The sequence below is a fragment of the Agelaius phoeniceus genome, chromosome 15 (assembly GCF_051311805.1).
Source record: "Agelaius phoeniceus isolate bAgePho1 chromosome 15, bAgePho1.hap1, whole genome shotgun sequence".
Taxonomy (NCBI): domain Eukaryota; kingdom Metazoa; phylum Chordata; class Aves; order Passeriformes; family Icteridae; genus Agelaius; species Agelaius phoeniceus.
The window spans coordinates 9,098,963-9,126,941 of record NC_135279.1 but is presented as its reverse complement, the minus strand read 5'-3'; the positions used below and the strand labels follow the sequence as shown (position 1 = coordinate 9,126,941).

General features: G+C 44.9%; 1 long non-coding RNA gene across 2 annotated transcripts; it reads left to right on the top strand.

Annotated features, from left to right (window-relative positions):
- The first annotated feature begins 18 nt into the window (after positions 1-18).
- Positions 19-27,979, top strand: LOC143695280 (uncharacterized). 2 transcript variants are annotated; one of them, XR_013184381.1, is made up of 3 exons: positions 19-411; positions 21,034-21,103; positions 22,017-27,979. It is a non-coding gene; the product is annotated as an uncharacterized LOC143695280 (long non-coding RNA). The 2 variants fall into 2 exon arrangements; XR_013184382.1 differs by lacking the exon at positions 19-411 and adding an exon at positions 16,001-16,229.

Genomic DNA, 27,979 nt, shown 5'->3' with positions numbered 1-27,979 from the left:
CACCCCAGACCACTGATTTTCACACCAGTTTGTCTCTTCTTTTTAAGCAAGGAACATCAGACATCCCAAAAGTGGCAGCTCCAAACTGCCGAGAAATTGTAAAATCACTCTCTGTTATGTGCAGTGCCTTACAGCAAAGAAGTTGCTAATGATATCAACCATTTATCCCTTACTCCTTTGTTTTCCATGTTTTCCATTTTAGATCTAATCTCCAGTCTAAAATCCCTGCCTAAGTTGCCAACTCCAACCTGGCTGGAAATTTTAGGAACTGCAGAAACCACCGAGTTGTCTCATAAAATACAGGGCATGTTCCTGGAAGAGCAAAACATGGAAACACTGTGGACACATAAAGGAAGAGAAATCCTGGGAAAAATTGCATCAGTGAGCAAATCTTCTGGTATCCATTAAAAGGTAATAATTCTAACCAAAGGAAGGGGGATTTTCCTGATGTGAAATGAAATAAACATCCAGAAATGATTTGTGCGTGCGTTCAAATTTAAATTTAGAATTTTATTGAGTATGTTGTTCAAAGGCCCTTTTATTCTCAGGGTAGTTTGGCTACAATCTTCTCTTGAGAAAGAAAATCCCTGCACAGAACACGGCCTCCCTTTGCTCAGCCCTCACCATGCAAAAACCACCACGCTGGCAGTGTAGGACAAAGACCTTTCCCTTTTTTAATTACTGCTGTGCTCCTGGTAGAGGCACAGCATCTCAGAGCTGAATTTGAGGATTTCTGTGCTAGGTTTGTCCTGAAAATAAATATGGGTACTCATGGGACAGGTGGGAGCTGAGGGAGATCCCTGCCATGCAGCTGGGGGATTTCCAGGTCGGAGGGTGCTCAGTATCCAACTTTCAGACCAGTTTTCCATTGGAAATGAAGCTTCAGCTCTCCTGACTGTCATTTTGAGGCTGGTGTAAGCCACCAGAACGTGATGAAGTCCCCAGACTGCATCACACCAGCCTGCCCTGCCCTGGCTCTGGGTGCTCAGGCTGTTGCTGTTCTTTGATGAGGTTTTCCCTGTCTAAACCATATTGCTGCAAATTCAGTGCCCAAGGGCTTTTTATTTAAGTTGAAATCCAAAAACTCCTGTGACCTATTCCTCTTAGGAGGTCAGGTTTCAGACAAAGCTATATCTATGGCAGCACTTAGGTTGGATACAGGTTTTTGAAACTGCTGCAGCATTTTTTGTGCAATTATTTTCAAGAAACTATTACAAAGCAGTTATTTATGAAAGGCAAGCTGGCTCATTGTTGAGGCTTTTTATTTCACTCACTTCTTGATTAAAAAAGGGACTTTTGTGCATCTTGAAATACTTTCCTGAGTAGAGAGGAGCTTATAGTGAAACATGTGTGCTCCAAAGTAGTAAGGCTGAGGTCCATGCAATTAAAAAAAAGACTGTTTTTTAAAATGTTTGTGTTTGCTGAGCACAATAAAGACTTTGTGCTCTTATTAAAGTCACAAAAATTACCATTAATTTTATCCTGGCCCCACTCCAAGAGTGAAAATCAACTCAGGTCTGTGTCATTAACTCAGTGTGGCTTCTGAGTAGCTGCTGGGATCTCAGGTGCCTTTTCCTATCCCACATGGGTTTGAATATTCACATACATTCAACTGCCCAATGTTCCTGTCTGCAGTCCCATACACTGAACCCATGGTATTTTAACCGTGCCTGAGCCTTCATCTTACCATTTATCTCCATTAAAAATGCAGTTTCTGTCCTTGGTTCTTCCATTGATTCCCTGTGGTGGTCAGGAAGAGCCTAAGTTGCCTTGGCCTACAAACCCCTTTGGCATGTGGGCATCAGGTTCACTCGTGTGGAATTCCCATGGAGATTCCAGCTGGGAGGACTGGCAGCATGACCCTGCTCCCAGGCCTCTGCAGGCAACCATCAGTGTTGTCTGAAATGCAACATAACCACAGAAATAAAAATCTGGCCCCACTGATCAGGATCCAGATGGATAAACTCAAGCTGAGAACCCAGTTTGGACCCATGTCTGGTTTAAATGTGAAGTATTGTAAATCGTTTTAGTGAAGTAAATGTGAAGGATTGTAAATCATTTCAACTGTCCCTGGGTGCATTTGGGCTCACCCATGCGAGCAGTGTCATTGGAGTTAATTACCAACAGTGCCATTTCTTTATTGACTGCTCATTTCTGATACAGAGTGTAAATGACTCTTTCATTACCTTTGACACCAAAATCCCTTAGTCACTACAGGGACATTTCACTAAGTGATAAATGCTGCTTGATTGGGGTGGCTTTTAATTTTATAATCCCATTAGGAATGATAGATATGTCAAATATTTGTGCCTGCTGGACAGAACATATTATTCTGCTCTAAGGCTTCCAGTTTAATTTTTTTTGATCAATTGGGCAGAACCACTGCTGTAAGACAAACAGATGCTCTTCAGCTGTACTTTTCCATAAACGATTTTGTTCTGTGGTTTTTTTTGTTCCCCTAGCAGGCATATCAAGTTCAAAAGAAAATGTTGCCTCTCGCTAATGAGAAGATTAATCTCATTCACAAATGCAGCAGACTTTGTCAACTCTGTTGAAAGTTTGATGACCTTTAAGAGACAAAGTTTTAGTGTGCCCAAAATAAATAATTCATCCTTCACAGATTTGCCCTGTGCATCCATCTGCTTAAATCTGAAGCATGCTGATTAAAGCTTCTGAGTGCAATTATCTTCCTATTTCATTCAGATAAAAATCTCTATTTTCTCACTGCACTTCAAAGCACAAGTGTTCATTTGAGGATATCACCAATCCAATGTACATGGGGTCCATTTTTGATCTGACTTATGCTCTCCCCAGCCTTGTTCAAAATCTCACAAAAAGGACTGGAGTTCTCTTTCCCATAGAATTTCCTTTACCAGTGCTGAAAGCTGAAATGTGTAATTAATCCTCCTGTAAAATCTTTGAAATCATCATCTTCAAACACAACCGGAAAACTCATTTCTGTTCTCATGTACAGGGAGAAGAATGTCATGTGGGCAAGTGGCAAGACGTGATTTACTTTGATTACTGCAATTACTGTCACTGCTGGGCTCCTTCCACCTCTGAAGGCTGCAGGCAGCAAATTGCCAGGAGAACCCATTGCTCCTGTCTCTGCCCTGTGCAATGCCCACATGGCTGATTTCTTGCCCTTTTGGCTTTCAGCCCCAGTTTTGCACATAATGCTGCGTGTAAGTAACATCAGCTGGGAGCGCAGCCAAAGGGGGTGCTCACAGGACACACTCAGGAATCACAGAATCACAGAATTGAGAGGGACCCATGAGCACCATCAAAGTCCAGCTCCTGACCCTGCACAGAACCCACCAGGTGCCTGCTCCCTGCCCCACAAACACGCATCCATTGCGGCTTCCCTCCAGCCATCGGCATCAGGGGGCAGGTTTGGAGCCTCCTGCAGTGCCCACATGCAGATAAATAAGCTGATTATAAAATAGCCAAGCAGATGGTCTCTTTTGTTGCTACCTGTGAGAATAAGCACAGGCCCCCCATTTCTCTGGGAGGAAGGAAGCAGCTCTGTGGACATCACGCAGCTCTCGGTTTCTTTGGGACGCTCTCTGAAAGAAATGCTGAATGAATATTGCAGCCATTTCAATGAATCCTTCCTGGCCCCACCTGAAATTAGACAAAACTGGCACCATGTCACCTTGTTACTAGAGAGAACAAATATTTCCTCTGGCAAAAATCCTCCCTCAGCCTTGAAAAAATGTTAAATGTTGGGATTTTTTTCATGCAGAAATTGAAATTGGTCATAAATGCTCTCTGGATTGAATGTTGCTTGTCATGGATGAAACAGTGAAAACGAAAGGGGAAATAACAAGGGATTGCTGTGGTTTTAAAGGTGATTTACAGAAGAAAGGAAATCCTAGAGATTAGGAAGTTGTTTAAATACCACTGACAGTCAAATATGGAAACATTCCAAAGTCAGAGATTAGGGGAAAAAAAAAAAAAAAGAAAAGATAGGAATTGCAAAGAAAAAAGTCACAAGGAGAGGAAAGTGTATTCAAAAAGAAAAGAGTATCCATGGAAAGAAAAACAAAAAGCCTCATAAAACCAGAAACAAGGCACCTGCTTTTCTGGCAGCTACCAGCAACAAGGAAGACTCCACCTGCCAACCCAAATTCTTAACATCAGTAAATCACCACGAGGGTAAAATAACAGGATGTTGGAAATGAAACCATCAACACTAATTAGCGGATCAGATACCGCTCCCACACACTCCCTGCTCTCAGCGCTCAGCAAGAGCTCAGGGTTTGCTCCCACTCAGTGGGATAACCCTCATCTCATCCATGTGTGAGCATTCCTTTGCCTGGAGGCTGCAAGGTGGAGTTGGTGGATGCAGTTGCCCATGAGGCAGAGCAATCCTCTGGGACCCTTCACCCCAGGTGCCAGCTAAGGAGCCAGTGAAACAGGGAAATTTGGGTGAGACAAAGCATCTTGAGATGCTGAAGCCAATCTCTTCTTGGCAATGAAAAGGAAGTTTTAAATACTGGAGAAGGAGTAATCAAATCTGTTGAAAAAAGGAAGAGCAGCTTGGTTGTATGAAGATCACCCCCATTAGCATGTCACATATGTTCATACTCCAAAATATTCAACAGCTCAACCTAGAGTGTGTATGTAACAGAAAAACAGCAGCACATGAATGGAAATATGGGATAGGGAATATAAACCATAAAACACATCACTTTTAAAGTTGAATTTTAAACCTCTAGACCAACATAAAGCCTGTGATATATGTGGAAAATCAGTCTCATGTCTTTTGTTCAATTTAATGGGAGTGTTATAGCTGGAATCCCTCATATTGTCAACCTCGCATGTGTCAAGGTTGCCCTTGGTAGAAACTATTGATGGCCAGTGATTTTGATTTTATCTTATGCTATTGTGACTCCATACTCTCATGAGCACTTCTGATCCATGGTGTTTGCTTGGCAAACATGGACTGAGCTGTGGGTAATATTAACGTAGAGGAACTTCCCAGAGGCTGTGGCCATGTTAGGATTTCAGAAGGACAGCAGGAGACCACTTGGTTTTGCAATATTTGAGTATCTGAATTGTTTGACAGCATTGAGTTCATTTGTGAAAATCAAGGAATGATTTTCATTGAATCCAATTGGAATAAATTGGATTCAATTGATCCATGAATGAAAACCATTACCTAATGAGAATGAAACCATTACCTAATCAGTTACATGCTAATGTTGATGCAAATTTGGTGGAGGTGCCTAGTGAGAATCATAATTGAAAATCTCTGGTTAAATTGTCCTTCAAATAAATGTTTAAAAAATGAAGTAGATCTCAAAGGTAAGTTTAAGGGAATGGTATTTTTGTATATTTTCTCTGCCAGTCCATATTGGGTTGAACCAGGCAGAGAGCCAAGATTTTTTGCTTTTAGTGATCAGAAATGGTCCTGCTCTAGTGAACTTGTGGCTTGATGTTTTAATTGACTGGTCAGAAAGAAGCCTGGGAGTGGTATCAAGGGCCCTGCATCTCTTTGATCAGCGATCAGAATACCCTCCATGTATCTCATTCATCCCTATCATCAAAGAGACCATATGAAAATTACAGCCCTGTTAATACATATTAAACAGTGTTTCTTTAACAGATGGGAAACCATAAACAGTTTCCTAAGATGCATAAACAAATTAAAGAGAACTTCCAGCTTTGACATCTTAATAAGCTGTGATGAATAATTTGGCATCACTACAACATCTCTGCCAAGATAAGGAGCCTTGGGATGAAATTGCTCTTTGAAAGCTCTATTCAGTAGCTTTCCTATCTGAGCACAGATTATCTGGTTTATGGAGGACAGGGGAAGGTCTTGCTAGGGAAGTTTATCTGACTTGGCTCTGGGGGCTTTATCCTGTCACCAAGATCTTCACCATGATATCTTTCATGTGAATCAGCTCTGCTACTCTATTTTTCATAAAAAAACAATGTCTGACTCATATCCCACAAAGAAGGTTGCTACAACAGGGGAAGGGCTTAGTTGATGTTGAAAGAAAAACTATTAGCCTCTTATTATGGTTAGGTTATTTTCTGTAATAACAATTTACCAAAGTAAATGTTACTACCTGGGGAAAAAAAAAAGACAGTTGTAGTTGCCTACTGTTCACCAATAATTTATTAAAAACAGAGGTAAGAATAAATACTTGAAAGTAAAGCTTCACATATGTACATATTTCAGTTGTAGACTGCAGCTGAAATAAACAGTGATTCATGGCAAATGAAGTTGGAATTAATTAGAGAATCCCTGGTCTGGGACAGCCACCCTGTTTTCTCTGGACATGGAGTGGTTTTGGGAAGATGGCTATTGGTTATTGGCACACACAGAGGTGCAATAGACCCAAAACCAGGTTTTTCCACTTTCTCCAGGGATGAGCCCTGTGTTGCAACAGTGCAGGGCATTGTAACATGGAGAAGCCCCAGGAATGTGGACAGGATGTTTTTCATAATGCAGTTTCCATCCTGCCACCTCGGTTATTAATTGCAATTTCCAGCGCAAACAGAGATATTTCTAGACCAAGGCTTGGCACAGCCTGGCTGCTCACATCTTGTATCTCAGCAAACTGAAAATGCTCCAGGCCCAGCCTGGGGGGCTGCAGGGGAATCCCTCCAGAGGCCATGAGGGTGTCTGGGTGTGAGGTGCTGCGTGGGGACTTGGCAGTGCTGGGGGAACAGTTGGACTTGATGATCTTTGATGATCTTTGGGGTCTTTTCCAGCCACTGTAAAGCACAGAAAGGTCACTGGTGAGCAGAGCTCAAACCCTACCCACACCCTGCTCCTCCAGGTAACGTTAAGCAGACAAAGTCCCTTCTGGGAAAGGGGAAGCAGCAAACCTGAAATAGCTGTGCAGCTCAGCTTTCAGGTGCCATTTCCCTGTGCACCCCTAATAATCCCTGAAGCTGCTGTCTTGGTAATAATCTAGCAATTAAAGGAAAATATTGGTATTTAATTAAACTTGTCAATCAACCAGGAATGAGTTTTCCTTATCAAGAGGAGCTGGATGTGATTTTGCCACTTAGAAGTGAATGTTAAAGACTCTTGTAGAATAAAACTTTAATTAGGAAAGGAGATTTGGATTAACATGTAAGGCAGAGAGAGAACGAAAGGTCCTCAAAAATCATCTGAGTATGATTCACAGGAAGAGAGGAACCTAAATATGGAAACAGATTTTTTTTTAAAGAAAAGAGCAGCTATATGGTGCTAAAACTCATGGGTAGAAGAGGCATAGGAGGGATTTTGATGAAGCTAGGATGTCTCTATTCAATCCACTTTCCTGCTCCTAATAGTTAGTCATTTCAGATATTCAAAGTGTGGTCAGAAAGTACACAGATACACTGTGGGCATTAGAAAATCCTCAGGATTTGAATGCCTGACTCATAAATTTAGATATCAGAGGAACAAATGTCTCTTCTGGGAGATTTGAAAAAGGTACAATTTTTTGTCACTTTCTGGTGGTGTTGGTGACATGGAGGACGCTGCCCACCTGCACCTCATTCCTAAACCCTCAGAGCCCCAGTCCTGCCTGGCATATCCACAGCAGGGTCTGCCCCAGGTGCCAGTGACTGCACCCTCGTAAATCCCAATGTGCTGAACTCAGTGCTCAGCTCTACGGTTTCTCATCCTTGTTCCCAAGAAATATTGAATTTCATGGCATTGACTCCTGATCCTTGGATGGGTTCCTCATCCCTTCTCAGGTGTGTCTCCAAAGGTTGGTGCCTCAGGGATTCAATGCAAAATCACTTCCATTTTTATTTTCTTTTGGGTACTTTTATTTTATTTTGGGTTTCATGGGAAACAGGGAAAAATTGAAAATACACTCAAAGAAATCAGAATTGATGAAAGTCTGCCCTGCTCTGCTCTGCACATTGAGTCAGAGCAAGGCTGGATGTAGGGAGCTGTTGCCTGGAGGACAGCAATGCTGCTTACTGTGTAAACTGGAAAACAGCTCTGCTGTCACTCCAAGATTCTTCCAACCAGGGGATGTTGAAATCCATGTTCTGAATTCCTGGGTATTGCTACAATGCGCCCAAAAACACAGTTTTCCATGGAACAAACTGGCAAATATCATAAGGCAAGATGAAATCTCATAAGAATGTACTGAATGGCCAATGTCAATGGAAATGTACTTCATACATTGCCAGAGATATTTTCAGGCAGAAAAAAACCTAAACCCCACATCCCAAACAAATGACTTCCTGCCACTTGTAGTTCTTTAGTGCTTCCCTCTGAAGAAAATGCAGGAAACAGACCCAAAAGATATAATTAATCCCACATTAGCAATCAGGGAGGGTGCTGCTGGTGCAGACAGGGGTAGGTGTTCCACCAGCCACTGTGAAACTGGGCTGGAAGGTTTCTGCCACCTTAAGGGCTTGCTTTTAAACTTTATCTTGAAGTATTCTGCTCAGTCATTGGTTTCTTCATTGAGTACATAGCCCCCCCCAAAATCATGGTTTTTTTCTAATCAGCCTGCCAAGGCATGCTTCTGGATATTTGTATTCTATCGTCTGTGCTTGGTATAAAATTTGACTGTCAAAAAACTGCAGGAAATATTCTCCTTTATAGCTGAGAAAAACATGTTTGTCACTTGTGTGATCTCACCTGAAAGAGAGGATTTTGCCCTGAAGAAATTTTGCTTAAAAGTGAAAATATTTTAATGATATTAGTGGAGACCTTATCCCAGGGCTGCCTCTGCCTTCACAGCAGGAGAAACAGGTTGCTCCTTGAATTCCTCTGGACAGAGAGCTCTGGTTTGAGGAATGGAGGCTTTGTTTTTTTCTGATTTTAGCTGTGGTTCTCACAGTTTATCTCTCTGTTAGGAGTTGTTCCATGCACCAAGATGCAGGAGGGATCTGGGGTTGGATTTTTGAAGGTTCAGGCAATTCACTGTGGTTCATCAGCCAACAAAACAGGGATGGGGAGAAGCCCAGGGAACAGCAGGGAACAGGGAACAGCAGCTCCTCTCTGATCTCAGCTGGAACAGTGATACCCAACACTCCCTCCATGGCCACTCACACACTGAGCTTACAGAACCATAAAGGTTGGAAAAGCCCCCAAAAATCATTGAGTCCAACCATTAACCCAGCACTGCCAAGGCCACCAGTAAACCCTGTCCCCAGGTGCCACATTGACACAGTTTTTGAACACTTCCATGGACAGTGATTCCACCACAGCCCTGGTCAGTGCATTCCAATGCTTGACCACTCTTTCCATGAAGGAATTTTCCCTAATATTCAATCTAAATGCCCCCTGGTGCAGCTTGAGTCCATTTTACCTTGTCCTACCTCTCATTACGTGGGAGAAGAGCCCAACTCCGGCTGGCTACAGCCTCCTGCCAGGGAGCTGCAGAGAGCAGGAAGGTCCCCCCTGAGCCTCCTTTTCTGCAGGCTGAGCCCCCCCTGTTCCCCCAGCTGCTCCTCATCAGATTTGTGCTCCAGTCCCTTTCCCATTGCCCTTCTCTAGACACAATCCCATTCCTATTGCTACATTTTGCTTCTTCATACCCAAAGCCCGGAATTTAACCCCACAGCCTGGACAAAGCAGCCATTAATCTGCAGCACATATAGACTTTCCTTCTTGCCTCACATTTGTTTCCCTTTGATGGTTGTTTTAGGTGCATCTGTGTTTGCTTTAGGACTCAGACCAGAGCAGACACTGGGGCTTATCCTGAGATCTTTCATGTGTTGTTTTCATTAGAATCCTGGTTGCATCCTGGTTGCAACAAAAAAAATTCCATATTGGAAATACCATTTGGCCAACAGGATCACACATTTGTATTATACAACCCAGCAGTGGGGTTCCCTTTTTCTGGGAATTCTTTGTTCTGGAGAAGTAGTGCCAAGGCAGTGAGATTGATTTATGTCACCAATAGAAACCAAACACTCATGGCAACATTTCACAAACAGCAAACAGCTCCAAAGGGCCTTGGTATGGAGGTGACTAATGCTGCTGTCCCTGAGCCCCACAGCTGCCTCCCTCTGCAGCCAGACACAGGGACAAGGTCGGACAGACACAGGGACAAGGTCTGGACAGACACAGGGAACAAGGCCTGGACACCCCATGCTGCCCTGCAGGGGGGTAGGTGCCAGCAGGGCAACTCATCCCACCTGCAAGTCTCCCCTTTGAGTGTGCTGGTGAATGAAGTGGCCCAGGATATTTTTAGGAAGCAGAAGAACACAACAGTTTAAAGGATGTAGGGGTCCTAAATAAAACAGCTTTTAAAAACACTTCCTATAAGCTGGGAAAGTAAACTGGGGGCACACACTCACCTTGTCCCTGCAGTCAGGTCTGTGGTCCTCAGATGTGGTGTTGGCTGCAGGTGACCACAGGCTCCCAGGGTAGTTAAACACTCACTGCCCCACTGTAGCCTCTCTCACATTTTTCCATTAATCCATTTGTCTTACTGCCAGGATAAAATACATTTTCTCCATCCTGATTTTCCTTATCCTGGCTATTCCTCCCTCAGGCTGCTTTAATCCCCCTCTAGTCCCTGTGTTCTTTGTCTATATGGTGGGACTCATGCAAGGCTTTTAGTGCAATTGCCTCCTCCCACCCACCCCAGTCCCGTGCCTGGGAACAGCCTCTGCCAGTGCAGTGTCTGGGCAGGAATTGCAGCCAGGGCTCTGCACACCAGGAGGATCAGACCCAGCTGCACATCCTGGTCCAGGGCCCCCTCCCACCGTGCTGCCTGTGAATTCATGCCCCACATACACACACTGAGCTCTCCTGACTCGCTCAAGATGTGCTGCCTGCATCCTGCACCTCTGAGAACGCCACATGTGCTCCTTGTACTCAACACAATCACATCTTAACTTCTAATACTAGGGGTCAAACCATTTCAGGCGATCACGAGCAGCCCGAGGAAGCTGTTTGCTCCCGGCTTTCCATTCCCCGTGTCTGTTCTGAGGCCAGGTCTGACATCCTCGCTCCCCAGAGCCCGGATCCGGGGCTGGCGCATCCCGGGCGGATCAAAGCGCAGCTGCGGGAGGGGGGCAGAGCATCCCTGCCCCGCCAGGCACGGGGCTGCTGCTGCCGCCCGAGGCACACACGGGGCAGCTGCACGTCTCAGGAAGCTGTTCTTGGGATGGAAAACACAAGGATTTGAGCAACAGGTGTTGTCTGGGGAAGCATTAGACAAGCAAAGCTTCAGAACACTGAGAAGCACCTTTATTCTGTTGGTACTTATCTTCTGTTGGTACTTATGAGATCTGGAATTCCTGCAAGGTTTTCAACTCGAAACACAAAAAGGTAGAACAGCACCTAGACAATCATTTTGTGCTTGTGCTGATGCAGAGGTCAAGGAAGTGTCATAACATGATCTAATTCACTGGCTGGCCTGGCTTCCACAGCTATAATAAATATCATATAATGCCAGAAGTGGATGTAAGCTATTAACCACGCTGAGGTAGGAAATCCAGGGATCAGGAGTTAAGTGACTGTATGAAACATTTTATTTGAGATTCAGATGTCTCATGGAAGAACCCAGAGCCTGGGAATGAGATCCAGACCAGCTGATGGCCGGGATGGGGCCAGCTTGGATGGAGCTCTGGGCAATCTGATTTAGGGGTGTCATCCCATGGCAGGGGGTTCTGTCTTTAAGGTGCCTTCCAACCCAAACTGTTCTGTGGTTCTGTGAAGACACCAGTTTGCACATCACTGGAACCACTCCGATTGCTCCAACAGGAAATGTGGCACTTGCAGGTGTGGTAGCAGGAAAGGAAAATAAGTGTTTCAAGAGATGAATATTCAGCATTTCTGGTCAGATCAGAGTGAAAACAATGGATTTCCTCTCACACACCAGCCCGAAGAGAACTGAGTGTCTTTTGCACAATGCTCACCAAGAAGTCTGCAGAGAGAAATCCAGCTCAAGAGAAATTCCAGAGAGGACAATCATGACCCAGTAAAGGCAAAGGGGCAGTAAGGGGAAGGTGTGTTTGAGCAGTGTTCACAAGTAATGGGACTGACAGTGTTGCACACTCATGTGCCAGAGGCTTTTCTTCTCTACTGAGGCAGCAAAAGAATAGTTTTATCATATTCTGACATTAATTGAAAATGCATTAGTGGCTGAGAGCAAACATTAGCTCTTGGTCTTGAGAAATTTCCTTTGTCACAAGCATAATTGTAATAAAAACTGAAACACCAAAATAAATGTTAGAACATTTAAAAATCATAAAGCCTTCCCTCTTTCCACTTTTCTTCTGCAATAAATTAAAAGCATGAGAAATTTCCCCTGCAGACACAAACATTAAGAAATCGTTCAGCAAATGACTTTTTTCAAGCCTGGCATCTCTAGCCTGGGGAGAGCTTTGGAAAGGTCACAAGAATTTGTCCCATGAACGGCCTCTCTTCCAGCCTAGGGGGGTAAATCTGTGGATCTGGGGCAGGGTGGTGTTGGAGGGCAGATTGTGGGAATGCTGCCTGTTCTTTGCCAGGTGAGCTGTGCCACCTCCTCACCTTTATCATGTGCACAGAGATTTTGCTCCAGGAGACACCTGTGCATGTGTTTAAGTCTCATTCCAAAGGAATGTGAGTCCTTTCCTAGAGATCCTTCCTGAAGAGCAGACAGGAGCGATGATTTCAATTTTATTCAATTGTTGTGCTGCCCTGGGCAGAGCCAGGAGCAGCCTGTGAGTGCCAGGGTGCCTGACACTGCCAGTGAGTCTGGGCCCACAGGCTCCTGTGCCCTGAGCATGCACAGACTGTGCCCAGCAGGGCAGCAGAGCAGCAGCTTTCACAGGCTGCCTCCTCAGCACACAGCCCACAGATCACAGCATCAGCCTTGGCACATTCCCCTGCACCAGGAAAAATGGGAAATGCAGGACAACCACCAAGATATTCAAAGCTCACACTTGGCATGCTCCCTGCAGATCATCCTCAGGAGCCTGAGTTAAAAAACCCAGTGTCTCTGTGTGTACAATAATTTCTTCTGCCAATGAAGTCCCCTCTGTTTCAGTCTGTGTGCTCTGTGTCAGAGGCACCTGTGCAGGTTCTGCATCTTGTTGCCTCTCAATTGTTTCTCTCTCACAATAAACATGGGGATTTGCAGACAGATTTTTATCTTTACTTCTTATGGGTGCTAAGCTAAGGACCCAAGGGTGCTGTGTTTCATGAGAGATCAAGTGTTGCAGTGTGAGAAACAGAATACCCAGCCCTAAGACACTGCTCACTGCACCCTTCTTGTAGCTGGCTCTTTGTTATTGCTGCCAGACTTTAAAATGCTGCTGGTTTTCTACCCTATTCAGGATTGGTGTCCCTCAGAGTCCTAAAGGCATTTGGAGTTCCCTCTGTAAAGTGAATTTTTATGGGGAAATTATTAAGAAGAATTATTATGTGTTTAGCCACCAGAAAGAATATTCTATGTCCAGAATGAAAATGAAAGGCCATTTTAAAGGAATAATTGCCACACTTAGTGCCATCCATAAACACACACATTCTCCATGGGATGTGGGTGGAACTGTAATGCCCCCGAGAGTGACAAGTGTGGCCTTTCCTTAGCCAGCAAACATGGCTCCAGATTTCCTAAAAGTAATCTGTTTTGCCATTTATGACTTAGTGTGAGCTAGAAAAACTGTTACAATGAGCTGTTTTCCTCCCTGGGGACAATGCTTTGCTCCTACCATGTGGTTAGGGAGGGTGACCCCTGTCAGGGGGGTGGAATCACAGAGATGCCACCAGGCAAAGCAGCAAGGTGGAATATCTTCCCATGACCCTCAAGTTTGGGGATTCTTTGCCATTTACCTGCAGGCAGCAGCTGTAATTTCAGCATTTCACACTGGGGTAACATTTGGAACTCTCCTCCCCAGCAGATGAGGTCCAGGTGATTCAGTCCGGGTGTGATGTGGACTTTGAAGATTCCTGGCTTAGGAGCACCTCTTGTCTTGCCTAAACAGAAGAACAAAATGAAGCAAAACTAAAAAAAAAACACCAGTCCCCACTGCAGGAAGAAGGGACCCATGAGATATTGCAAAAAAAATGGGTAAATAAATAAAAGGTGCAAAGATGCCTTTTATTTTATGGTGGAGCAAGGCAGAATCAAATGTCTGTAACCAGAGTGGAATGACATTTGAGCAAAAGCTAGTTTTATATCCACTCATGCTAAAGAGAGGGTTGAAGTTCAGCCAAGGTCTTCTTCTGGCTCTCTAACAGTGCTGACTTCCACTCAGGGAGAACAAATACATCTTTGCTCATGTAACAATAAGAATATCTTGGTCTTTTCCTGAGCGACTTTGCCTCAAATTAGCCAGGGGGAGAGAGCTAAAGCTTGTGATAGAAATAACTCTCATCAGGAACAAGTGCTCAAGGGGCTTAGAAATGTGATTTTATTAACATTCTGTCAGTTTTCAGTGCAGGATAAACGTCCACTTAAGAGCATTAGCAATGCATTCCTTCAGAAGAGACATTTGCAGGACCTTGTTCTTCCCAAGCTGCTCAACTTGCTTTGAAAGGGTGAAAGAACAAGCAAGGAAGGGCTGGAAGGATGGAAGTGGAGGCAACCTGCACCAAACCTGCCCAAGGCTGCATTTCAGCTCCTTTGGCACCAAGTGCTCAGCTGCTGATGCTCAGGGCATGAAGGGGAGCAGCAGCCAGGGCAGGAGGGGCTGTGAGAAGCCCCAGGGACAAACAGGGGCTCACCTGGCAGCTCCAAGTGTTTGCTTGAGAGGGAAGCGGGAGCCTTGTTTGCACATGGGGAGGCAGCACCTCACAAACAGCAGTGCAGGGACTGAGGCACTGAATTTGGCACTGCAAGGACAGAGGTGGCTCCCTCCTGCAGGAACAAGGATTAGGTGTGGTGAAAAAATGCTTGTAACAGGCTAAGGTTAACACTGCTGAGTTAGAGCATGTGTCACAGCTCACTGAGAGCCTGAACACTGATAAAGAGTCTGTTCATTTATTATGCACTTAATTGATTTGTTTCCTGGCTGGAGGTAGAACAAAATGGGACCTGAACCTCACTTGGGGCTTCTGGGTGCTGGGACTGACATCAACACTCAGCTCATAAACTGTGACATCAGTCTGTAAAATCTACATTTAATTAAGCTCAGCTCTCCCCACTTTGGCAAGCCAAAAAGACTGGTTGGTGCACCAGGAGCAAGGGTGAAATATTTCCTCACAGCATCTTTGGAAGCAGGATCTGGAAGGAAATGTCAGTGCACCTGATGCCTCCTGTCCCACAGGCAGGAGATCTGCTCTTGGCACTGACTCCATCTGCTCTCAGCAGCAGAGGTTTTGTATTCCCAGATTCCCCTCTAGGAAATCCATCTTTGTTAAGTTTCCAGAGTATCCAGCAGACAACAGGGAATATCTCTGGTTCCTAATGCCAGAGCACAGAGAAATATGGGAGAGTGCTGTGCCAAGCCATGGAATCTGGTAAGATCCTCCCAGAGATTTCAAAATGCAGCAGAAGTGAATGTGCATGAGCTCACTGTGATGGGAGCACCAGGACTCATCCATGACACAGGGATCACTGAGGGGAGGGAGAGCTGAAACCCCCCCAGTTCCCTTCTTCCCAGTAAAACACCCTGGTTTTGAAATACTCTTCTGACATTCAAACCCCTTCATCTGTTTGTTTTTAACAGCTAACATTTCCTTAACTTAAATGTCACCTCAGCTGTATTCCCAGAACTTAAATCATTCTGGTTCTATAACCATTCTTTTATGCTTATAGCATATATTTTGAATTAGCTAAATTAGATTTCACTCTGTTGTCAGTGACTGTCAGTTGTGATGCTTTTAACTTTCAGTTGCAAAATGTGTGGAGGTTCAAGAGGCAGCAGAGTAAGCAGATATTCAAAGCATGAATTAGACTTTTAATAGACAAAAAAGCTAGGAAGATGGAACTCATAAATTACTTTAGATATGTGGCCATAATTATTACATGCATTTGATTTCTGTATACATATATAGGGAATTTTAGGAGGCTGGTTGCTATGGTAACTACTGCATGGTCCATATGTTGCCTCTGAAATTCTTTTTCCTCAGTGGAAAATTACACCCATGGACATGGATGGCATTTGTAAATCTCCTCAAAAAGTGGTAATTTTCCTTTTCTTCCTAAATGTCATTGACTGTGTAATGGAAGTCTTTGAAGTTCAATTCTCCTCGTTGTCAGTTCACCAAGAAAGAGACGTGAACTGCATCCAAATCTTCCCTCTCTGCCTCCAAACCTTGCCTTGCCTTGCTGGAAGACTGACTGACAGAAAATGCCCTGACTCTGTTATGGGTGAGTGTGAGCTCACTTCTGTGGACATGAATGGTTTTGGGCTGGAGCCCCTCTGCTCTGGAGTCCGGCTGGGAGAGCTGGGGGTGCTCACCTGGAGAAGAGAAGGCTCCAGAGAGACCTGAGAGCCCCTTCCAGTGCCTAAAGGGGCTCCAAGAGTGCTGGAGAGGTATTTGGACAAGGGCCTGGAGTGAGAGAACAAGGGAGAATGGCTTCAGACAGCAGGCAGGGCTAGGCTGCATATCAGGAATCATTTCTTCCATGTGTGAGGCACCAGGATGGGGCTGTTCTGGCCCATCCCTGCAGGTGTTCCAGGCCAGGTTGGATGGGCCTCTGAGCAACCTGGGCCAGTGGGAGGTGACCCTGCCCATGGTGGGGAGGTTGGAACGCGATGATTTTTAAGGTCTCTTTCTACCCAAACCATTCAGTGATTCTGTGCAAGAAAATCAGGATTTCTGGCTGCAGAATGACAACTGCTTTGAGAAATTGTTGTGGAGCAGAAGGATTGTCTCCCACATGGCTCAGGATGTCACTGAGACAGGATCAGCTCAGCTCCAGGTGTGCGCACAGCTGGGAACACCAAGTGCCTTTGGAGGCTGCACCGTGCTCTGCTCTCAGGGTGCACAGAGCAGCAAATTAGAGCCATCCATAGGCACACCAGCACTTTTTGGTGTCTTTTTTGTTGGCTCTGAACCTTCTAACAGTTTTTCTAAGGTTGTAGCATTTCTCTATTCATCTACTGGGGTTAGGAGAAAAAGCCCCAAACCCAAATACCTGCACTGTTGTAATCAATTGCTTTGCCTGGTCTATTTTTGAAGTTTAAATCAAGGGATTAGGAATCCACAACAGAGAAGTCCAGCACTGAGGCTGAAGGAGCAATTCCCTGAGCCAAGAGTCAGGATGGCTTGTCCAATGTGTCCAGGCTCAGGCTGTGCCTCAGCATTTCATTGCTGCCATCAGCCATGAACACAAGCACATCTGTAAAATATGGATTTCAGTGAGATTGGATTAGGGGTGGATTTGACTTTGTGTACCTGAAGTTTACCCAAAACCCAGAGACACTTAAATGCATTTTTAACCTTATTTTTTGCAGCAATTCTGATTAACGACTGTGTCTTGGAATCCACCACCTTTATACAGCTAAAGAGTCTGTGAATGTTGGCTCTGCAGAAACCTTTCTTGGTGCCTTGCACAGCTGCACTTCTGTTTTACATTGGAAAGGTTTGACACCTCAGCAGTATAAAGTTAAAGGTTTTATCCCTAAAACTTCCCAAATGCAGTTTCCATTATTAACACAATTGTGACAGCTATAGTTTGTTTATATTGCTTCACCTGGGGCACATAAACTTAAAGGACTGAAAATACCTCCATGCAATAAAAGAATTTTATATAATTGCTACCTCTTGCTGTAAGGGACAGCTGGCCTTTGAAAGTTGGGAACACATTTACGTCATTGAAGTAAAATGTAAGCCTGGGGTTTAAATGACTGTAATTTATGTTTCTGAAGCTCAAAACAAAAATATGGCTGTCCAAAGGGCAAATACCTTTCCAAACAAACTAATACTCATAATTCATCTTGGAGAGTGTATATGTCTACAATCTCCTTCTAGAAGGCTTTCAATGGCAGTTGCTGTTTTCTTTTCATACTTATTCTCTATTACCTCTGCTTTGCTATCCCCAGCGTTAAAATGTCCACTGACACTTTCCCAATTCAGCTGTTTTTAGTGTTTGCTAATGTGCTGTGCAAGGCTGTGCCACATCCCTGCACAGTCCCAAAGGTGTCACAGGGAGCTCTGACCAGTGCAGCCCAAGGTAGGTGTGGAAGAGGCTGGGTCACCAAAACCTCCTGGAAGCACTGAAAATGACTTATTTCATGTGGCTGGACAAAACCAGTGCCCTGTGAGCAGAACAGTGATTAATGACCCCGTAGTTCTTGTGCTGAGCATTTTCTTGTCACTGTCTCTCAGAATGTGTTTGAACATCATTTATAGATTTTGGGTTTAGGGCCCCATTCCAAACAGCTGTTGCTTCTTTAGCCTTTTAATTTTTTCCCCTTGTTTTTAATTTATAATACTGAATCTCCCTAGCATGGGTTGACACCAAAAATGTTTGTTCTAGTCCTTGGATGAAAGCACCCACCCGTGGTCCCTGCTTTTATGATTTACAAATTCACCAACATTTATTATGGCATTGCAAAACAACAGAGACAATAAGAAATTCAACCACAGCTCCCTCACAGCAAATTCCAGGCCCAGAGCTCCTCTGCAGTCTTGCAAGCCCATCATCAAGGGGCAGCCTGCATCCATTTCGATGGTTTATTTTCAAATCTTATTTGGGGTGTGATCATGCTCTGCCTTGGCTCCATCCCACATTTCTCATTTGCTTTTAATATATGTTCAGATATACCCATGACTTACAAATGAGTAATCTCATTTTCATCCTTTTAAAGAGTTTGGTTGCCCAGTATAGTTCAGTATAGTTCAGCAGAGAAGAGCAAATGGCAGATTTTGTCAGTCTTGGGTTGTAGAAGTGTGAACACTGAAATCAGGACTCTGGAGCAAGAAGACCATGGCAGGTGAACCCAAATTTCACCTGAGCATTGTGTGGCTGATCTTGATTCCTTCCTTAAAAACGCCTTTTTGGGCAAAACTGAGCACGACTGCAGGCCAAGTAGATCCAGTTGAAATGAGGCTGAATATTCAGGCCCTGCTCTAGCTGCCCTCACCACATGGGGAATGTGACCATGAAACTGCTGAGAAGGAGAGGGCACAGCCAGCGGTGTCCAGCTGCTCCACATCAGCTCATTTACACCTCCTGGGAGCATCCTTCTTGTCCTGGAGCTTTATTGAATGTGCCAGCCTGGTGTTTGGGAATGCTGTGCCTCACTGGGGACCCCCTGTGAGCTGCTGTGGGAAAAAATTCCTCTTTTCCATAGGGGTTTCCTCCTGGCATGGGGAGATGTGGGTGCACACACCCAAGTGAGGCAGGTGGGGTCCTGGCCAGGACACAGGCACTCAGCAGTTTGCAGGCTGACCCTTGATGATGGATTATTTTCCCTTCAGAATCACAGTAGAAGTATTGAGGCAGGAGATTGGGAAAAACACAGAAGCAGCTTTAGAAAATGTGCTCAAACCCTGCTCCCAAGTGAGAAGGGGAGCCTGAATGCAAGCCCAGTCCTTCCCTGTCAGCACAAGTGCAGCCCCTGGGCCCCTGGGATGTGCTCTCAGGTCCCAGGAATGTGTTTCCTGGACATGCTGCATCCATCTCCCTCAGCTGGCTGTCCTGGCTCTGCCAGGACCATCCTCCCTCGCTCTGCTGGCTCAGCCTGCTCCAAAGGGACACCTTAGGCTGGCCATGGGGGAATTGCACAAGGACCAGGACCCGTGTTTTGGAGGAGCACAGCTGCCTGCAGCTGCTGCTGTGGTAAATAGTGAGTATGGATGGGCCACCCCATAAAAAACAACCCCAGCCTGACTGGTGTGAGACTGCCCTGGGGGCAGGAGTGGAGCCAGCTCCCAGCTGCACCATCCAAACCTTGCCAGAGGCCAAGGAGGGAAGCTTGAGTGAAACTGGGTTGGTGCTGTTGCCTGAGAGGAAACAGTCCCAGATGGCAAATCACAGAATCCCAGAGGGCTTTGGGTGGAAGGAAGTTTAAAGCTCCCCTTGTTCTATGTCCCTGCCATGGGCAGGGACACCTTCACCCGGCCAGCTTGCTTGGTGAAGAATATATTCCTAAAATAAATTGAATAGTGAACAGAGCCATCAATATCACCAATGGTCACTGCCATGGAGGTGCTGCTGGAGCTGGCAACCCAAAGAGCAATTTCAGCAATTTCCTTTCTTATTCCCCTTCAAGGGCTGCATGTCACAGGATGCAGTGGAAGTTTAATGTTTCTAAGAGGACACCATAATGAGCAGAAACTTGTCCCTTCCTAGGAACTCACTGATGGAGGTGATTGCCATGATCAGGGACTGCTATTCAGGTCTGGACTTTTTCCAGTCCTCCCCCTGTGTCACTGGTACCTTTTCTTCTCTACCTGCTCGGAAACAGCTGCAGATGCTGAGAATTTAAAGCACAGCCCTTAAGATCTAACGTAGTTCAAATGTCTATAAACACCTTGAGTCTCTTTAGAGAGCTCTGTGCCTGCCAACCCGTGCAGCTCAGTAAGATGTCTCATTATTCGTGCTGCTTCCCCCTCCTGCAGTCCATGATTATGTGAGAACTGAGGGAAAAGCACCTTTAAAGGCTTCAGTACATCCTCAATGTCTGAACTGAAAAAGTAGTCAAGGAAACTAACTTAATTAAAAAGTTGAAAACTTTTAATATTATTTAAAATGACCTCAAGACTTGGAGCATGTCTGTGGCTTTTTTTTCCAGCATTGGCAGGTAACAATATTGAAATAGTATCAGAATATTTTTTCCTTGTTTCATTGTATTAATAACCCAAGAGAACAGAAATCTGTTGAACATTAATCACCAGATTCTGTTTTATGGCTGAAATAAATCTGATTAGAAAACAGAAAGAAACATAGTAAAACCAGTGGCATGATTCACCATGATGGAAATTCACTGATGGAAATAGGATGCTTATAGAATTCAAATTTTGGTTTTGAGTAGAGACATATTGCACACTGACCAGGGGTCAACCAAAAAGACTTCAGGCTATTAATCAGCAGTTATCTTCCCTGCCTGTGTATGTTAGGAGCATGACAAGATAATTGATCTAGAAGAGCTCCAAGGATACACAAGAGGTAATATTTTCTTGGATATTCATTAAAAAAAATTTAATTTTCTCTTCCTTTACAGGGCTGGCTTTCCCACAGTGTGGTTTGGGGCCTGCAGAGCAATATCCATCACAGGAATGTCCTCCTAACAGGTACCCAGCTATATCTGTGTAAGGTTTGTCATTAGGATCAGAATTTGGAAGCAAATCTCCCAGCCACCTCCACCCTGGGCAGTTTGGTTTGTGCCATGGTGTAGAGCTGCAGCACATGAATGGGATGGGTCACGAAACCCCTGAGTGCTGCACATGAATGGGATGGGTCCTAAAACCCCTCAATGCTGCACATGAACGGGATGGGTGATGAAACCCCTGAGTGCAGCACATGAATGGGATGGGTCATGAAACCCCTGAGTGCTGGACATGGATGGGATGGGTCCTGAAACCCCTGAGTGCAGCACATGAACGGGATGGGTCCTGAAACCCCTCAATGCTGCACATGAATGGGATGGGTGATGAAACCCCTGAGTGCTGCACATGAATGGGATGGGTCATGAAACCCCTGAGTGCTGCACATGAATGGGATGGGTCATGAAACCCCTGAGTGCGGCACATGAATGGGATGGGTCATAAAACCCCTGAGTGCTGGACATGAATGGGATGGGTCACGAAACCCCTGAGTGCAGCACATGAATGGGATGGGTCATGAAACCCCTGAGTGCTGCACATGAATGGGATGGGTCCTGAAACCCCTCAGTGCTGCACATGAATGGGATGGGTCACTGAAACCCCTGAGTGCTGGACATGAAATGGATGGGTCCTGAAACCCCTGAGTGCTGGAGATGAATGGGATGGGTCCTGAAACCCCTGAGTGCTGCACAATCCCCTGAAGCACCCAGCAGGGCCCTGGGGAGAGCAGCACTGCTGTTATCTCCAGCCCCCTGCCCACAAAGGTGTCAGGCAGCACAACCACCCCCAGCTCATGGGTGGGGTTATTGCTGTCAATGCCAAATGAGATTTTAGGGACTTTCCACCATTTATCTTCTCACTGCCTCTCTCCTCCCCACAGGTGTACACTTGATACAGCCACTTTTCTGCAGGGGAAGAACCTGTTTTCCTGGTGGACAGGAATGATGACCCACTTGCCTTCTGCTTCAAGCATCCATCAAACCCAGTGTCCCCTGCAGTCCTAATTTTCCTCTTGACAGCAAAGACAAATGACTCCCCCGGGGCTGTTTGCTCATGTCTGCTCAAGGTTTCTGTGACATTTCTTGAAGATGACCTGTTTTTTAAACACACAATGGGTTTTCTTTCCACTTCCACCTACCACTGTGAAGATAGAGATAGATTTGCTTTAAGAAAACCTAATGGTGTCAATCTCTGACACATTCTCCCTCTCTGCTTTCTGCTTTAGGCTTCTTCTGGTTCCCAGGTGTTGCCAGCTGTAATTTTTTCCCACATTTGGGGTTGTCCTGCACAGATAAAGCAATATTTCCTCAGGGTGCACCAACTATAAGAACATACATTTTAGTTTTTATTTTTTTTCAGTCCAAGTTTCTCCAAACTCACCCTCAAATCTGCCTTTTGAGTCTCCCAGCTCCCAAATGGTGGGGAGTATTCCTGGGGGAAATATTCTCCTGTCTCTAGGATTATCCCACTGTCTCTGCCTTCTTCTGAGTACACAACACAAAAAGCTGGGAGCTGTTGTTTGAGTCATCAAACCAAAGAAAAAGGGGTATTTTGTGTTGTTTAGGACAGTGGTTCAACTGGGGTGTCCCAGGTGATGCAAGCAAACACTACACCAGGAACATTTGCCTTTAAGACAGCACATAGGAATCACCAACTTTGTCAAAAGACAATTGGATGGTTAATCTCCCTCATATGTGTTACTGTAAGGATTTTAATCTATTTTAGCACTCTTTTTTTTTTTGGTTCTTTATTTATCAGATATTTCTGGAAATGACAGCCACATTTGTAAGTGTCTCAAGGACAATTTCCTTCCCAGTAACATCCCCTGGGACCAGAGCAAAGCAATGGCCACCTCACCTGCTCACAGGTAGTTTGTTCTCTGCAAAGCTGTCCCTTGAGCACAGCTTTCCCTCTTTGCACCCATGTGGAAGGAGCCTGACCTCCGTGTGCCACCCAGGGGAGGCAGGCAGGCAGCACAAGGAATCAGGAGCTGGCTTTGTTATTGATGTTTCATGATGAGGCATGAAGAGAAATAGGGGAAAAGCACCTTCAATTCCCCCATTTTCTCATTTTGGAGAGCTTGTCTTTGCAATATAGCTCTTTAATGTCATCCTCAGTAAAAATGCCCTTCCCTTGATCTCCCTCTTCCCAGAACAATTGCCCTGCAGTGTCACACATTGGACAGCCAGGTCTGGCACTGGAAATTGCAAGGAACACTGCCAGCCCTGGCTATGATTAAACCCCATATAAAATGAAGGGTCTCTCTGGCCAGATCATCTGGATGTTGAAAGAGAGAGGAATGTGATTGCCACTTTCCAGTTTCCCTTGGCACAAGGATTTTCCAGCCATCCAGCACATCCTGAGGATGGGAAATGGTGCTGGACCACCTGCATGCTGGCTGAACTCAGTGGCCAGCACATCCCTCCAGGCATCAGCGTTTCCAAATACAGCCCTGAGGTTACACAAAGTCTTTTTGATCCCACCTCAGTGACCCCAAGGCTACAAATGCTGCCATGGGACCTTCCTGGCATTGGAAGGAGCTCCTTGTTCCCATAAATCATAGAATCATAGAATAGTTTGGATTGGAAGGGACCTTTAGAGGTCATCTAAGCCAACCCCCAAATGGAAACATTGCAATTTGGGCACTCTACCATGCAAACTCTCCTTGGCTGCTGAATGCAATAATCACACCCTGGATAGCTGTGAGTTACTGTGCAAAGGGAAAAGGCCTCTCTCAAACCCCCTGCTTTGTCCTTTTACCATTGTGTATGTGGCTGCTTAATATATATTGAATAATTTAAACAATCCACATGCTATAACATGCCCCCAAATGTTTAGTTGAGTGTCCCCAGATCTGTTTTGCATGTTTATCCTCCCATTCGTTAGGAACGTAAATGTTCTTTGACTTCACCCTGTGCCTTTCAGCATTATTTTATGGAAATTCTGGTTTCCTGCACTGAAAGAAACCCTGATGATAATGAGAGGCTTGAAGCGTTTCAAACAGAGAAAAAGCAGATTGAGTCAATTCTTCATTTTGTTCTTAATCAAAACTGGTTGTGTGCATTTGCATCGACAATGAGCTCGGCACACAATGCTCCATATGGGCTTGGCTGCTGGCATTCAGTGGATGGCAGGAGCCACTGAAAAAGCTCTCTGCTTTTCAAAGATTTAGGGATGACCTTGCAAAAGTGTCATTTGTCACTGCCTTCCCTGTCCAGAATTGCTAGGAAAATCCCTGGAAACAGGCTATGGAATTGCAGAGCCCAGTTCTCACAGGCCAAAGCAGCACAACAGGGAAACAGTGGGAAATGAGAAACTGGAAGCTTTCAATGGAGCCCCAAAATATTCCTTTTCATGATTCTTTATCTGGATATTGTTCTTCTCAGATATTACTCATTTTTCAGGTACACTATTACACCAAGTCCACCATAAATATGAATGCACACAAGCTATGGTCCATGAATCCAGACACCTATTTGCAATTCCAAAGTGTCTAAACCACTTGGAAACACCCCACAAACTTTCACTGTTCCTCATTTCAGACCTGATCTCGTAGAACCCCCTTAATTCCAGTCCAGTTACACCCAGGAGGTGTAACATATGTGACATTTTAGGACCAGGTCCTCATTTTTGGGCACATTAACAGCCCCCAGCAGGGCTGTGGTGCACAGAATTTGCAGGTCTGTTCTGTAGAGCTTGAGCAATTAGAAGAAAGAGGGATGGCAAGTCACACAGGCATCTCTGTGTGTGCTGTTGTGAGTGGCTGGACAAGTTCTGCTCAGGAAGGATTTATTTCAACTCATTTTGGTCTGTGGCTGTGAGAGGCCTGCAAAACCTTTCACCTTCTTTCCCTGGAGTCATGTATATTTTATGAGAAATTTAAGAATTACCTCTTATTAAAATGGGGATAGTGTAATTACCAATAAAAAGCAGATGTTATGGCATGACTAATGCTTGAAAATGTGTATGTAGCAAGCACAACATACGAGCACATCCAGACTTTTCACCGAGATAATAAAAACTGTCTTTGTTGAAACAAACTGGCCAAGTCACAGAGGTCTGAAGTCACAGGGCAATCATTGCAGAAAACACTGAAAGGCTCCACAAAAGGGCAGCTTTGCTCCCACTGATCCCAGCAGCAAAATGCAACAGCAGGAGGTTGAGGCAGAGAACTCCCATGGCTGCTCACCCATGTCAGGAGGTGTCTGGGAAGGTGTCCTGCTAAAGCACCAAAGTCACTGAGCTGAGAACATCCTTCCCCTGCAAGCTGTAATGAGCTGTAATTAGTGAGCTCCCTGACACCTCCAGCACCTCTCAAGGGTCCACAACCCACCTGCAACAGTCAAGATCATTGCCTTGGATCCCTCCCAAGGATTCTGGCAAGGCGTATCAGGAGCAATCCGCGCAGGCTGACTTTTGAAACTGGAATGTGCAAATAGCATGTAAATGGAGTTGTTCAACAAATCTGTTCAGGCAGTCCCAGGGTTCAGACATTTCTGCTGAGCTCAAAACTTCCTCTCCCTTCCTTGCCTGAAAATTGCATTTATTGCTCCCTACAGATACCTGAAGGGAGGTTGTGGCAAGGTGAGGGTTGCCTCTTCTCCCAGGGAACTAGAGAAAAGACAAGGGGAAATGGCCTCAAGTTGCACCAGGGAAGGTTCACACTGGATATTATGAAAAATTTGCTCACTGAAAGAGTGGTTAAACATTGGAAGAGGCTGCCCAGGGAAATGGAGGAGTCGTCATCCCTAGAAGTGTTAAAAAATGAGTAAATGTGGCACTCACAATATGGTTTTGTGGTCATTCAAAGGTTGGACTTCATTATCTTTTCCGATCTTAATGATTCAGTAATTCTATTGTCTTTTGCCATAAAAGAATCTTTTAAAATGCACTAATTTTGCAAAAGAGTCTTTGCAGCTCAGGACATGTGTGGATGTGGTCATTCAGTCAAAGGTTGGACTTCGTGGTCTTGAAGGTCTTTTCCAATCTTAATGATTCAATAATTCTATTGTTTTTTGCCATAAAAGAATCTTTAAAGATGCACTAATTTTGCTAAAGAGCCTTTGCAGCTCAGGATGTGTGTGGATGTCAGCCTGTGGGTATAAATTTAGGGGCACAGGCAGATCTGTGCCTTGGCCAGAGGAGGACCAAGGGCAGTGGGAGCTGGAGGTGGGAGATCAGCACCCAGGGGTGCAGGAGAGCCTGGAGCACCTCAGCAGCCATGGGCTGGTGCTCACCCTGAGCACTCATCTCCAAACCCCAAGCCTGAGTCTCTGAGCTGCCCTGTGTCCCAAAGCCCATGCCCTGCCCAAAGCCCAGAGATTCAGGGTGCACTGGAGGCAGCAGAGACCTCCCCACTTTTCCCCTAAGTCCCTCCCATATTCAGTCATTGTTTCCTCTGCCCACAAATTCCACATTTCGATTTCAAGGGGAAAACAGCACATCCAAATCCTCCGAGTGTTCTTGGCCCTTCCAGAGTGTTAACTGACTGGAGGGAGCTCCAGCAGGGTGCTGGGCTGTGCTGCAGGCTGGAGGGGTTTGCTCCTGTTGGTTTGTACCAGCACTAGCTCTGTCATTCTGTGAAATGAAACTAAGATGTGCATAAGCAGCCTTGACAGCAATTAGTTCTGGCAGAACCTTTGTGGTAATGAATTTCAATGATGGTGGGGTTTTGGGTGCCTGAATACTTCATCAGCTGCTGGTATATCAGACTGTTGCAGCTGAGAAATCACATTATAATAAACCACTTTTTACTGCAGGCACCAACCAGGATAATATATGGGATGAATAATAATAGTCCATTCAAAATCATTCCTGTGCTTTAGAGCTTTGGATTTTCAGTAAATAGATCAAATACTGTGCAGAAATGAATCTTATTCAGAATTACTCCATTACCCAGCTATTTATGAGCATTTTTAATGTATTGTCAGAGAAGTTGCTCCACTCCATTACACTTGCCAGCTAAGCTCTGAAATACATACATGTTGATTCAGTAATAAGAAAAATAATCTCTAATGTAGCAAAATGTATTTTAAGTTTAAATGGAAGACACAACATGATAACTATTGCAGTGTGAAATATCATCAAGTCTGTCTCTTTCTTTTTATTTACAGCAAAAATTCTTCTTCTAAAGTATGAAAATACATGACTTAGAAATACTTTAAAAGCCACAATTGAGGCATTCTCATGCTTTCTTCTATGTTTATAAACCAGAAATGCATTATTATAAAGGCAGATACTAGGAGAGCAGCTTTGTGCACAGGCACAAAGTGATAGGACAAGGGGAAAAGGTTTTTAACTAAAAAAATGAGAGATTTAGGTTAGAAGTTAGGAAGAAGTTCTTTACTCAGAGGGTGGTGAGGCCCTGGCACAGGTTGCCCAGAGAAGCTGTGGCTGCTCCATCCCTGGGAGTGTCCAAGGCCAGGCTGGACTGGGCTTGGAGCAACCTGGGACAGTGGAAGGGGTCCCTGCCCATGGCAGGGGGCTGGAACAAGATGAGAGTGAAGGTTCCTTCCAACCAAAACCACTCTGTGATTCTGTGCTAATGTTGCAATAGAATGGAATGTTACTTACCACTGTCTTTACAATAATTAGCATGAAAATAAAAACCCCTGCATTAATCTGAAGCTATTTCTATTAAAATCTATCCTTTTGAATGTGTCACTTTGGCTGCTGGTGACATGGTTGGAAGTCCATCAAACATTCTCTCCCACACCAGAGAAGAAGGAGGTGAAGGAAGGGGATGTCTGGTTGACCAGGGCCTGTCTCAGGAGCTCATTACCTCACTGGCAGAGAGAAAAGCAACTGATGCCTCTCTAGAAAGCAGCCAGCCATCTGCCAGCA